The sequence below is a fragment of the Plectropomus leopardus genome, chromosome 9 (assembly GCF_026936395.1).
Source record: "Plectropomus leopardus strain MGB_pleo_1.0 chromosome 9, ASM2693639v1, whole genome shotgun sequence".
In the NCBI taxonomy this organism is placed as follows: domain Eukaryota; kingdom Metazoa; phylum Chordata; class Actinopteri; order Perciformes; family Serranidae; genus Plectropomus; species Plectropomus leopardus.
The window spans coordinates 1,862,922-1,875,000 of NC_142184.1; the positions used below are offsets into that span (position 1 = coordinate 1,862,922).

At 39.8% G+C, this 12,079-nt stretch overlaps 1 protein-coding gene and 1 long non-coding RNA gene across 2 annotated transcripts in view; one reads left to right on the forward strand and one right to left on the reverse strand.

Moving 5' to 3' along the window:
• The window catches only part of LOC121946637 (PDZ domain-containing protein 4-like), a 55,050-nt gene that overhangs the window by 28,909 nt on the left and 14,062 nt on the right, over positions 1–12,079 (reverse strand). The gene's annotated exons all lie outside the window — the stretch shown is intronic.
• The window catches only part of LOC148188627 (uncharacterized), a 44,967-nt gene that overhangs the window by 25,218 nt on the left and 7,670 nt on the right, over positions 1–12,079 (forward strand). The gene's annotated exons all lie outside the window — the stretch shown is intronic.

Consider the following 12,079-nt stretch of genomic DNA (forward strand, 5'->3'; position numbering starts at 1 on the left):
TTTCCACCCTGACAAAACACATTTCTCCTGGAGACAACAGTGTGTGTGTGTGTGTGTGTATTGAACACTAGTATTTGTTTATCAGTGTGTGCTTATATGGAGAGCTGCTTCACTCAGCACCAGACCTCTAAATCGTTTCCTTCATCTTCTTATAAAGCCAATCAGAGCCTTTGTGGGCGGGACTAAAGTTAAACACAAGTTGTTTTATTTATTTCTAATAAATACAGTCGCTGTCAAGTTATAGGTTCTCCCAGCATGTAAATCTACCCAATAAATATTTTTTTAGGGGATAATATCTTGTATGTTGGATAAAATATCCCGTACATAGACTATATCATCTTGTGCATGGGCGATAACAGTCCACATGTAGAAGATAAGATCTCATATCAAGAAAATAACATCCCACACATAGGAGATGAGATCCCGTACTTCTCCTATAGCTGCCAACAGCGTGCCAATGTGCTTGTGGCCCCGGGCCCCCAAAACATTACATCTGCCCCTGGTAATAATAATGAGAGCTCAGTGTGAGCGGCCGGATGAGACACAGAGCGATGCGTCCTGGTGTTTCTAAATAATTCATCCAAAGTCTGATTAAAGCTGAAACTAACACAAAGTCGTCTGTAGAGTCTAAAGAAGTCACTTTCACCTCTGCAGATGTGTCTGTTTCAGACACTTTGGTGCTGTGAGGAGAAGCTGCGCTCTGTTTGTCTGTCTCACTGCGCTGCTGTCGGACCATCAGCTGTTTGATCCGCCATGATGAAATGCTGTGGCTGTCAAACACTCATGCGTAGGAGACAATATCCTGTACATAAAAGATAGCTTTCGGTGCATAGGAGATCATATCCAGTATGTAGGAGATGACGTCCTATTTTCAGGAGATTTGATTTTGTATCCCGTTGATAACTTCCTGTACAAAGGATCCTATACACTGGAGATAGCATCCCTTACATGGGAGATAATACTTTTTATGTAGGAGACAAACTTTAGTCAACATTGTCCTGAAAAAAAACCCACTGTAGCTGTTTAGTGAGGGCGCAGGAACCTATTAAACCCACCTTAATTCTCCATCGAGCCCCTCTCTAAGCTCTTTGTTTTGATAGTATTTGTTGTGCTAAAAAAGTCCGAAATTCTCTCAGGTTTTTTTTTAGAGAGTTACATTTTATTTTCATTATATTTTCTCTTGGTTATTAAGACAAAATCTTCTAAGTAGGGCTGATACTGGCTCCCCTCACGCTATTTAACCACTATCTTAATTTCACTTTTAATTCCCGGCAGTAACCTTGATGTTTACACTGTTAGTGGCTGTAGTAATAAGTGAGTGCATCAGCGTGTAGATAATGGACAGGCAGGTCGGTGGATTAGAGAATGGCACTGGTGGATCTGATTATTCAGTACACCGGTATCATTGTCTCTGTTTGCCTGTGTGGGTTTGGCAGTCGGCTGTGAGTGTGTGATGATAATTACAACATTCCCCGGCTGCCTGCTGCGCTCCTGCTCATTACACTATAACTGTGTATTGTGCTTACAGGGACGGGAACAATAAGAGTCCCGACTGCGCTCCGCCACATTAGTCCAACTGAAATCACAGCTAAGCGAAGTGTGAAATTAATAACTCAACGGTAGAAAAGAGCTGACTGTTCTCTCCTGTTGGAAATGACCTGCTATCTTCCCAAACAAGGGCTGGCTTTCACGCAGCGGGGCTTTCTTTTGGGCTCGACGGGACGGATCTCAATCAGGAGCCTGTTGTGTTTTACCTGATGATTATTGATCGTTTTGAACAGGCCGTGAGCCGAAAGGCACTCGATAATTCCTAAGAATCACATTCAACTCTGCATTATTTGATGCCATGTGGGAACAAAGAGGCTAGTTACCTCCACTTTTAGATTACAGACGGTCGAGGTGGGACTTCATTATTCTTCGTTACTGGTGGGATATTGATTACTGTACAGACCAGTACCATGCATTGTTATCATTCTGTGCCTTCATTATGTTCCTCAATACTTCAGTCACTATTGACCAGACGACCCAGTGGATTGATTTTTCATCCACCCTGCAGTCTGAGAGAGAAGTGAGTGAAATAAAATATGTTCATGAAACAGTGAAGCTGTTCTTTATTACCTCTTTTATTCCTCTTAAGTGCTGGCAGCCTATTCATTTTGGTGATGTGCCATTTTTGAAACATGTAAGTGGCGTGGCTCTCGGGATGGAAATTTTGGTGAGTCGATCAGTTCAGTCCTGATTTAAGTATCTAAGCTATTATTGGATTGATTGTTGTAAAAATTGTGCTCAATCCTGAATCCTGCTGACTTTAGTGATCCTCTGACTTTTTATAGCGCCGCCATGAACTTTACACATGTGGTTTTGAAAAGACTATCGGGTGGATTGTCCTGTAATTTCATTCAGTGGTTTATGTTCCCCTCACTTTGGGCCTCATTTATCAAAATGTTCATAGAAACGTTCAGTAAATGCCTCTGCAAAACTACCGTCAGATTCATGACTCCTGCGCACTTTTGATTTTACCATCATGCATATTTTATTTTATTTTATTTATTTAACCTTTATTTAACCAGGTTGGTCCCAATGAGATTAAGAAACTCTTTTTCAAGGCAGACCTGACCGAGATAATCAGCAGTGAAAATGCAAATTTGCAGACAGATGCACAACTTGAGACAAAATACAATTTACAAGCACTAAAATTTGCATTAAAAGAGAACTACTGGCATCAAAACAGTCATTCTGCAACAAAAACCAGGCTGAGGGTGCAAAGTTCCCCAAATCCCTTTTCACAATTTCTGTCTGAGTGTTGAGAAATTTAAGAGAAATTTAACTCTATGAAACCTGGGAAAATGGTTTAATTTCATTCAAACACATGGGGAGAGAGCAAAGAGCAACTTACCAGAACATGGCTAAAAAATTAGAAGTAAAAAAAAAGCTACTAAAACATTACCCAAAAATAACAATATCCCCCAATAAGTGGGGAAAATAATTTTCCAAATTTCTTCTATATCATCATTTATAATGTAGAATTATTGTAAATATGAATATTGACTTATTGACATTTTCCCTTTAAAAAGAAATAAATAAAGTTCTAACCCCTGTCCTTTTTCTCAATTGATTTTGAGGTTATTTTCTTGTCAACTTTCTCTTTTTTTATTTGTTTATTTTGTGAGACATTTCCAGCCAACTCATTGTTTTTCCCCACATTATTTTTCCATTAAATGAAACCAATTTGCTCAGGTTTCAAAGGGTTAAGAGGATGTTGCTGGATGAGGCCCATTGTTAGGATTCATCCTCTGGGGAACCTGAATCCCTGCTTGTATGTCACGGTCGATTTTTCAGTTTTTGTTGCTCCAGCAGTCTTCGAGTCACGAGCAGCGCCTCACCGCCGGCTCAAAATGAGACGACGCGTAAAAATGAGACGACACGTAAAAATGAGACGACACGTAAACAGGCAGCAGAAGAGACTCAAACAGAAGGCGCCGCTTCAGCTTACAGGCCCGCTGCGTTTCTAAACGCCACTCACACGCCGCGTCTTCAAACAGTTCTGATCGCTGCGACGCGTTTAACATATGGAGCCGATGCTGATTACGTTTATCGTCCTGTGCTGTCGTCGCCATGTGTTCACCGCGTCGGAGTCTCCATCACTATCACCTCCTGGGGATTCAACACGTTTGTCCTCCCCGCTCATTAACTATTTACTGATTCCATCAACACACACTTCCACCACATCTATCAACACACACACACACACACACACACACACACACACACACACACACACACACACAAACAGAAATAGTTCCACATCAACACACTTCTGGCATTTATCTCTTTCACCCACGCAGTCCCTGCAGTGCATGAACACACACACACACACACACACACACACACACACACACACACACACACACACACACACACACACTGTGGAGAAAGAGATGGAACCAGGGATCCATTTTTCATTCCCAGCATGCCGTGAGGAAGGCAGAGATACTATAATCATACCCAAGAGAGAGAGAGCTAAAGGAGGAGACAGGGAGCGGTCAGAGAGAGAAAGAAAAGAAAGAAAGAGATGAAGGTTGAATCCAGATGGAGATTTAAGAATGGAGTCGGAGGAAAACTGGGAAAAAAAGAGGGTAGGGTGAAAATGCAAAACACCAGACAGGGAAGATGAACGTGGGAGAAAAGAGGACAGAAGAGAGATTTCTGCCTTCAGTCTCTTTTCATTCCCCCTCACCTCTATCAATCCCCCGCTCGATCAGAGTCTAATGGAAGTCAAGCTGAGGATTGAGGCTGAGAGCAGACACGAAACTACAAAGCCCAAACAGGCCCTGTGGAGCGGTGACTTTATTCAGCGTGTCGAAGGAGAGCCCGAATCTGCTCATCGAACGACCTTTGAGAACTGAAAAACACTTACAGTTATGATCCTAGAACAAAGTATGGATGGAAAATTAGACGACAATAAGCCACTTACCAAGACATGGCCCAAAACTTAGCCAGAAATACGTAAAATCAAACACACACACACACACACACACACACACATATATATATATATTTATTAAAAAAAACCCTGATAATAAGCAAAAGAAAAATTAGAAAAAAAGAACCCCAAAAGTGCTGAAAAGTAATATATATATATATATATATATATATATATATATATATGTATATTTATATTTTTAGCTAAATTTCATTTCTTTATTATTTCTTATTCTTTTAAACATTTTTTTTAAAGACCAGATGTCCCTTAGCAGCTGAAATCACTTAATAAGTACGGCCAGCTCCGTTCATGTGACTGTTCCAAAACATAAAAATCAAAATGCAATCATCTAATTTCTGCTCACACAGACAAGAAAATTAAACATAAGCCAAATCTGGAAAAATGGTGGAAAGAGAAATGTGCCCACACAGTCACACTTTGATATTTGTATTGATAAATAGCCGACAGTACACTCATACAGTTTTTTGGCACAATAAACCTTTTCAAAATCTTAATGGAATGGAGCCACAAGAATAATGAAATACCTAAAACTGTAATTCTATCACCTGTCTGTAATAAGAAACGTGCCAAGACAACTATGTTCTCAGGCCAACGAGATCCAAACAATCAACAAGCACAACTTATAATGATTATAATCAACCCTCTCACAAAACCTCTGATAATAACGCCAAAAATGCACCAGCGTCCCAATAAACAGGGCTGTTTTTCTTAGTTTTAGAAAATACATTTTGAAGACGAGAAGACAAGAAGCCACCAAAGAGGAAGAAAAAAACAGAGAAACACTGTAGAAGAATTAAAATGAGTATGTGCACATCTGCATGCTCATCAAAGGACACACACACACACACACACACACACACACACACACACACACACACACACACACACACACACACACACACACACACACACACACACACACACACACAAACACACACACACCTGCACTCACGCAGAGGAAAAACACAGCTGTTGTGGTTTTTAGAAGCTTCACACAGCTCAAACCTCCAGTGTTTCCTCAAAGCTCTCTTAATTATGATTCATAATCCAAACACATTTACATTTTACCGTCCAGGCTTTTTCACTGATGCTTCTGTCAAAGCAACAATAATCCACAACATTTCCTCCCACGTAAACGTCTGTTACCGTTTCTGCGTCTGATGTTTGTCGGTAGAAAACATCCATTTCCACACGGCGTCGAGACGGTGAACCAATTTGCAAACTTGTGTCATGAGCAAAGAACGCTTTTGTTGTGCACAAACCACCCTGACCTCCGCTCTTCTGTTTGATTTTTTTTACGAGGATGTAGCGTCATTTGTGCCTGAGGTTTGGTTTTCATTTGAAGGCGAGAAGCATGGCGAAGGATGTTCAAAACATCAGCAGCTTTATTTCTATTGCAGCCACCGTCATTATTTCCAATCCAAGGCCACGTAGGCGTGTTACGGAGCCGTGATGGAAAGGCGAACTCCTTATACGTGGGAGCGGACACATATGTGGGATTTCGGGGAGCTGATAATCCACGATTTCACAGAGGAATTGTGGATTCAAAACTTCCAGATGATTTGCTCAACTTTCTCAGAGTTATGTGATGCAATAACAGCTCTTGTAGCTCCTGCTGCATCATGAGGGAGCCACTTCCTACTGACAAGCACAGAGACACAGCATCATGTGACCTCGCAGCATCATGTGACCTCGCAGCATCATGTGACCTCGCAGCATCATGAAAAGACTAAAAAGCGTTTCCACTGCAGTTTTGCCAAAAATGGCTTTTTTTTCGAAACAGATGTGTTTCCATCAGGTGTTTTTTTTAATTCACAGTTTCAATTTGCGCCATTTGAGGGTTAATGGAGACCCTCTTAATGTGACGAACTGGGGTGAGAACGTCTTTGATCCCCACAAACTGAAGCCTCAAACCCCATCTCTCCTCCACTGTACTGTTGAGTGTTTTGGTGAAGACAAAAGAGAGACAGATACCTTATAACCAGCACAAATAACACGTGTGAAAATAGGATTTAGATCAATCGATCCTTAAATGTCATTAATCATACCTCATAATGGCTGCTGTGAGAAAAGCGTGTATCGCAGCACAGAAACATCAAGTCAGGAAACCTACTTCTGATTTCTCCTTTTGTACAATCTGTCCATCAAACACTGAGATTATTCAGACTGAGCTCTGCGCCTGCAGCTTGTCATTTGCCGCCTTCAGGGCCACAACATCATGCAAGCGATTACCATTTCATTTCTTGAAAAAGCAAACAAAGCATGTAAATATGAACCAATAAATCACTTAAATTGTGGTTTATTGGCTTTCAGCTGTGTGAGATGAGCGACGGCACGCACTGACAGATATTACAGAACACATTTATTCCAAAGGTTATTTCAGACGTGTGCCTGTTATGGAAATCCACAGAGCACAGACATGTATCGCTGTGATGATGTGCTTTACAAATAACATTACCCTGCAGTCCAGCAGGTGGGTTTCCATTAACCCTTAAATTGCGCAAATCAAAATTGCAAATACGAAATACACCTGAAGGAAACAATTCAATTCAATTCAATTCAATTCAATTCAATTCAATTCAATTCAAAATAAAAACTTCAGCAAAGAAGTTTTTACGCTCTGAGGTGGTTACTTCAGGCGATTCAAAAAAAGACATATTTTGCAAAACCGCAATGGAAACACTTTTTTTTTTTACATTTGTAGCTCATATGATGTGTAACAGCAGGTGGCGGTAATATGACTCTATGGATGCAAACTGCCATTAGACCCAAAGAAGAAGAAAAAGTGAAACAAAGTCACATGACATTCAAACATGGCGCTGTATGTGAGGATGGAGGAGGAGACCGAAATCGTCTTGATATGAGGCAAAGAAATTACGGCGATATTAGATGGGCTTTATGTTTTGGACATCAATCGCCGTGGTTACTGGAGTGTTATTGCCAGAGGAGAGAAGTCGCGTAACATCGAGAGAAAATTCGCACAACATCACATCTCACAATTGTGTTTTACTTTAATTTCAAAAATATCGCCCAAGTTTTGCGCAAATCTGTAGTCAAAACTCGCCTATTGCCTTGCTCATGGGCACGACTATAAGTCCTTAGAGTCGTCTTTTAGCTCTTTAGGTTGAGAAAATGTTTTCCAAACTCAGTAACAGCATTGAGGCTGCTATAATCAAGCAAACATATGGCTGTTTTCCATTAATTCCTGCATGGTTCACATCCCAGCAGCGTCCATACGCACAGATTTATTCCATATGTTGTGCCGGATTTGTATCCGTGCTCTGCTTGATACCGAATCTGCATAAAGACGGCAGCGTGATGCATGCTGCGTCGCCTTTTACCTCCGCCTCGTGTGTTTAAGATTCATAACTGAACTTTAAACACAACAGTGATCCATGCCATCGTTTCCCCCCCGATGATCTGAGCTGCCGTTTACACATGATGGAGTCTGACGGCGTCTCTTTCTCATGCAAATGTTTATTTGGAGATCATGTTTGTGGACACATTTTCCATTTAGCATTTCCTATATTTACCGTAAATATATGATCTGTTTGCAGTGCATGACAGAGGCTTCAGACAGCAAAAGCAATAAATGATGTTATTATATCTGCGTGCTTACCGTGTGCACAGACTGGGAGAGGACAGTAAGAAAACCTGTGATCTTTCCCCTACAGACTCTCTTCTCACACTGATTTTCAGTAATCCAAATACCAAATAAAAAACCAAAACTATCACTAATTACTAGTATGATTTCCAGCTTTGAACTTTTGAAACCACAGCAAATTGGTTTTTTTTTGTGTTTGTTTTTTCAAAAACATGGAAGAAGGCAATAAGCAACTTAATGAGACAAAAATGAGAAAAAAATAGTTTTAAAAAAATAGAATTTCCAGAAAAATAGCACAAAAAAGTTAAAAGAAACAAACAAAACACCATTCTACTATATATATATATATATATATATATATATACATAGCTTCATAATGTAATATTAAGTATAAAGTTATTACATTTAAAAATAAAAGACTTGGCCCAAAAATTAGCAAAAAACACAACAAAACAAAAAAAACAACAAAAAAATTATAGTATAGCATATTTAAAGATATAGTTTCCAGGCATTGTCTCCCACTTTTTGGGGATAATTTTCTAATAATCCTAGTGCATAAAGACAAAGTCCATCATTGATTTTCGTCCTCAAACCTCGCTAACATGTCCACTTAGATCTAAAAGTTGCTCTCGGCGGTCCGTGTTCGACCCTCGACTCTGACTCCAGTGTTTCCTCCTGCGGGAGCAGCAGCAGCAGTGCATCATGGGGCTTGTATCAACATGTTACCACCTGGCGTTCAGCTCAGCGCCGCAGCTGAATACAAACGAGCCGATTCAGTCTCCTGAGTGTTTCTGCTCTCGGCTGCTGACGGCCTAATGAGCCGGCAGCCCATTAACACTAATGTAGTTTTGACAACTCTATGATAGCGCGAGTCCTTAAAGAAAACATCCAAACGACGTGTCGGAGCGCCATAATGTGAGAGGACGGATTTAGCCTTTTCTCCTGTGTCGTCTCTCTCCGTGTTTGACTGTCAGTCATGTTTCTCATGGCGGCTGCTCCTCTCTGTGGCTCTGAGCTAAGGGGTCAAAGGTCAACGTGAACTGACAGTGACGAGCAGAATAACACCGGCGAAGATTTCAGTTTTTGTTTCAGCACAGTTCAGTTTTAGTTTGAACTGAGGCGTCAAGTTGCTTTTAACTCGTATCTCTCCATGTCAGAGGTATGCAGGTTTCCATTAACCCTCAAATTGTGAAAAAATTGAAATTTTGAATATAAAAAAAACGGTTTTACGCTGGCATGAAGTGATATTTCATTCAATAATGTGCAATAACTGTCGTATATATACATTCATATATAAATATATATACAGTATATATCCATCCAATTTCTTAAACCTAATGGAAACACAGTCATCTCACAATTATGTTTTATCAACATTTTGAAAATATTGCTTGAGATTTGCTGAAATCTATAATGGAAATCTGCCTATAGACACAAATGACAGATATGATAGATGTCTCTGATATAAGATTATAATTATAATTATATCTTGTAATTATTTAAGATATAATTATTGTCATGGTAACATAGACAAATTATGATTTCTATTCCACCCAAATAAAATCTCCCATGTGTAATTTATTATTAATTATGTAAGTAATTAATTCATGAATTATGTCCAAACATGTAACTAACTCCAGTGCATCGCAGCAGGGGGAGCCAGCATTTCCAAGAAGCAGAATCACAGAAATATTATAAAGAAATAAATGGGAAAATAAATCAATAAATGCACAAAGAGACAATAAAAAATAGCAATGGTGATAATGATAATGATGAGAAAAAAGAAATTCAAAATTAGAGAAAATGTCTGCTTATGATCATGCACACCATAACACAATATAAGTCTGTTCATATGATAATAATGAGTTATTATTATATTATTTTAAGAGAGAGTTATTAGAAATAACCATGAGTGCTTATAGTTATTATTATACGGCATTATTAGTATGCTCATAATGTGTTATAATGCATTATAGACATGTGCTTCATAGAAAGTGTTACCTTTCTACCTGAAAGTTTTTATAAGCAAACATTGTGATTCAGTCTACAGTATATTTGTTTTTCTAAAAATTTTCGATTTCATTTTCGCCAGTTTCGGCTCAGTGAAGTTTTGACTCTAAAGGGCTGAATAACCCTCCGCTCTGCTGAACTGTCGGCGTCACGCTTTCATCTTCTCTCTCTCTCTCTCTGTAAAGGAGCCAGCCACAAAGTAAAGTCGTTTAGAGAAGCAGCTGGTGGGGTTTTCTCTGTGCGTGTGTGTGTGTGTGCATGTGTGTGTTTGTGTGTGTGCTCGTGTGTGTGTGTGCACACTCGTGCACTCATTACAGCAGATCTGCCAGCTTCAGTATGAGAAAGCATAAATACGGCTTCCCTAATGACCCTGGTTACCGCGGCAACAGCATCCCATTGAGACAAATCTGACAGCAAAGTGAGGAGAGGAGGTGACGGAGATGGAGGGAGGGGGTGGGGGAGGGGGAGGGGGAGTGAAGGGAGAGGAGAAAGGAGAGGAGGAGAGTGAGGAGAGAGATTTATTCAGGAGACAAGAAGATGGTGAGAGGTGGAAACATGGACAGAGATAGAAAGAATGGACGGAGACAAAAAGAGTCAAACAATCAAGGAGGACGAGTTAGAGGGAAATAAAAAATAACCAAAGATGAGGAGACACACGATGACCATCTACACTTATAAAGACTCGAAAAGTGCACTCAGTGGAGTGAAGATCTCTCGAGACAGTTCTTGTTGTTCATATGTAGTTTGATTTGATCGTAACTGTGAAGACATTTATGGGCGCAGCATCTGAGTCCAAGACAAAATTTCCCATGGGGACAAAAAGGTGTATCGTACCATGCCGTATCATGTCATATCGTATCGTGTCATAACGGATCTTATCGTAATCGTATTGTATCATATCGTATCATGTCATGTTGTATTGTATCATGTCAAATCGTATGGTGTCATATTGTATCATAGTGTACCGTACTGTATCGTGTTGTTTCGTATCGTTTGTATCGTATCCCATTGCATCGAATCATTACAAAGACACAGCCACAAATATTTGAGTAACTGGACTTCTAACTATATTAACTTTGTCTGCAGGTCACAGCAAAACAAAATAGGGAAAACAAACAAGACGTATTGTGTCCTTTATTGTCATTATTATTGTCATTAAAAGTGTGGAGGTGAGGCTGGTGTGTGGAAGGAGCTCATGGACATGCAAATGATATTAAGCAAATATATGCTCTTGCCTCACCTGAAGCACACTGTAGTTGAAATGTGCATCTTTTTTAGTATGAATCATTCTTGAAATGTCATTAGTCATCTGTCAGTTTCCTTTTGCTCCATGAAATCCTCCCATGCCGTCTAATACCAAACTACATGTACTTCCCCTTCACAGTTTCGTAAGTTTAAGATTTTTATAAATTGGTGTGTTTTATCTGAGTGCAGTGAAAAACACGTACGGAGCAAGCCTGTGTCAGAAGTTGCCTCGTACTATTTTGTGACGCAGTCACTTCCAAATCCAAAAACCCTATGATCATCTGTTAGAGGAGATTTGTGACAGCAGTCAGCCTAAAGTGTTGTGAAATGCATGAAAAAAATCTACCCTGCTGTTCATAATAAATAGATACAAATAAAAAACAAGGACATTGCACAAAATATTGTGAAAAATGGAACTGCACAAACAGAAAGTGAAACAGTATGTAGGGAAAGTGTTTTTTCTGCAGCATTAAGTATAGTTATTATAACAGCAGGACAAAAGGGGGTGAGATAATGGAATGGATAAAAGAAGAGGACCAGTGGAGATGGTCGCAGATTCAAAGCAAAGATGTGGGAGAGAAAGACGACATTTACAAGAAGACGAGTCAGAGATACTGGAGATCATGTGGAGATCAGAATGGAGGAGGAGGGAGGAAGAGGAGAAAAAAAAGGAGAGGAAGTGGTGGAGGGAGAAGAGAAGATTGAAGGAGAGAAAC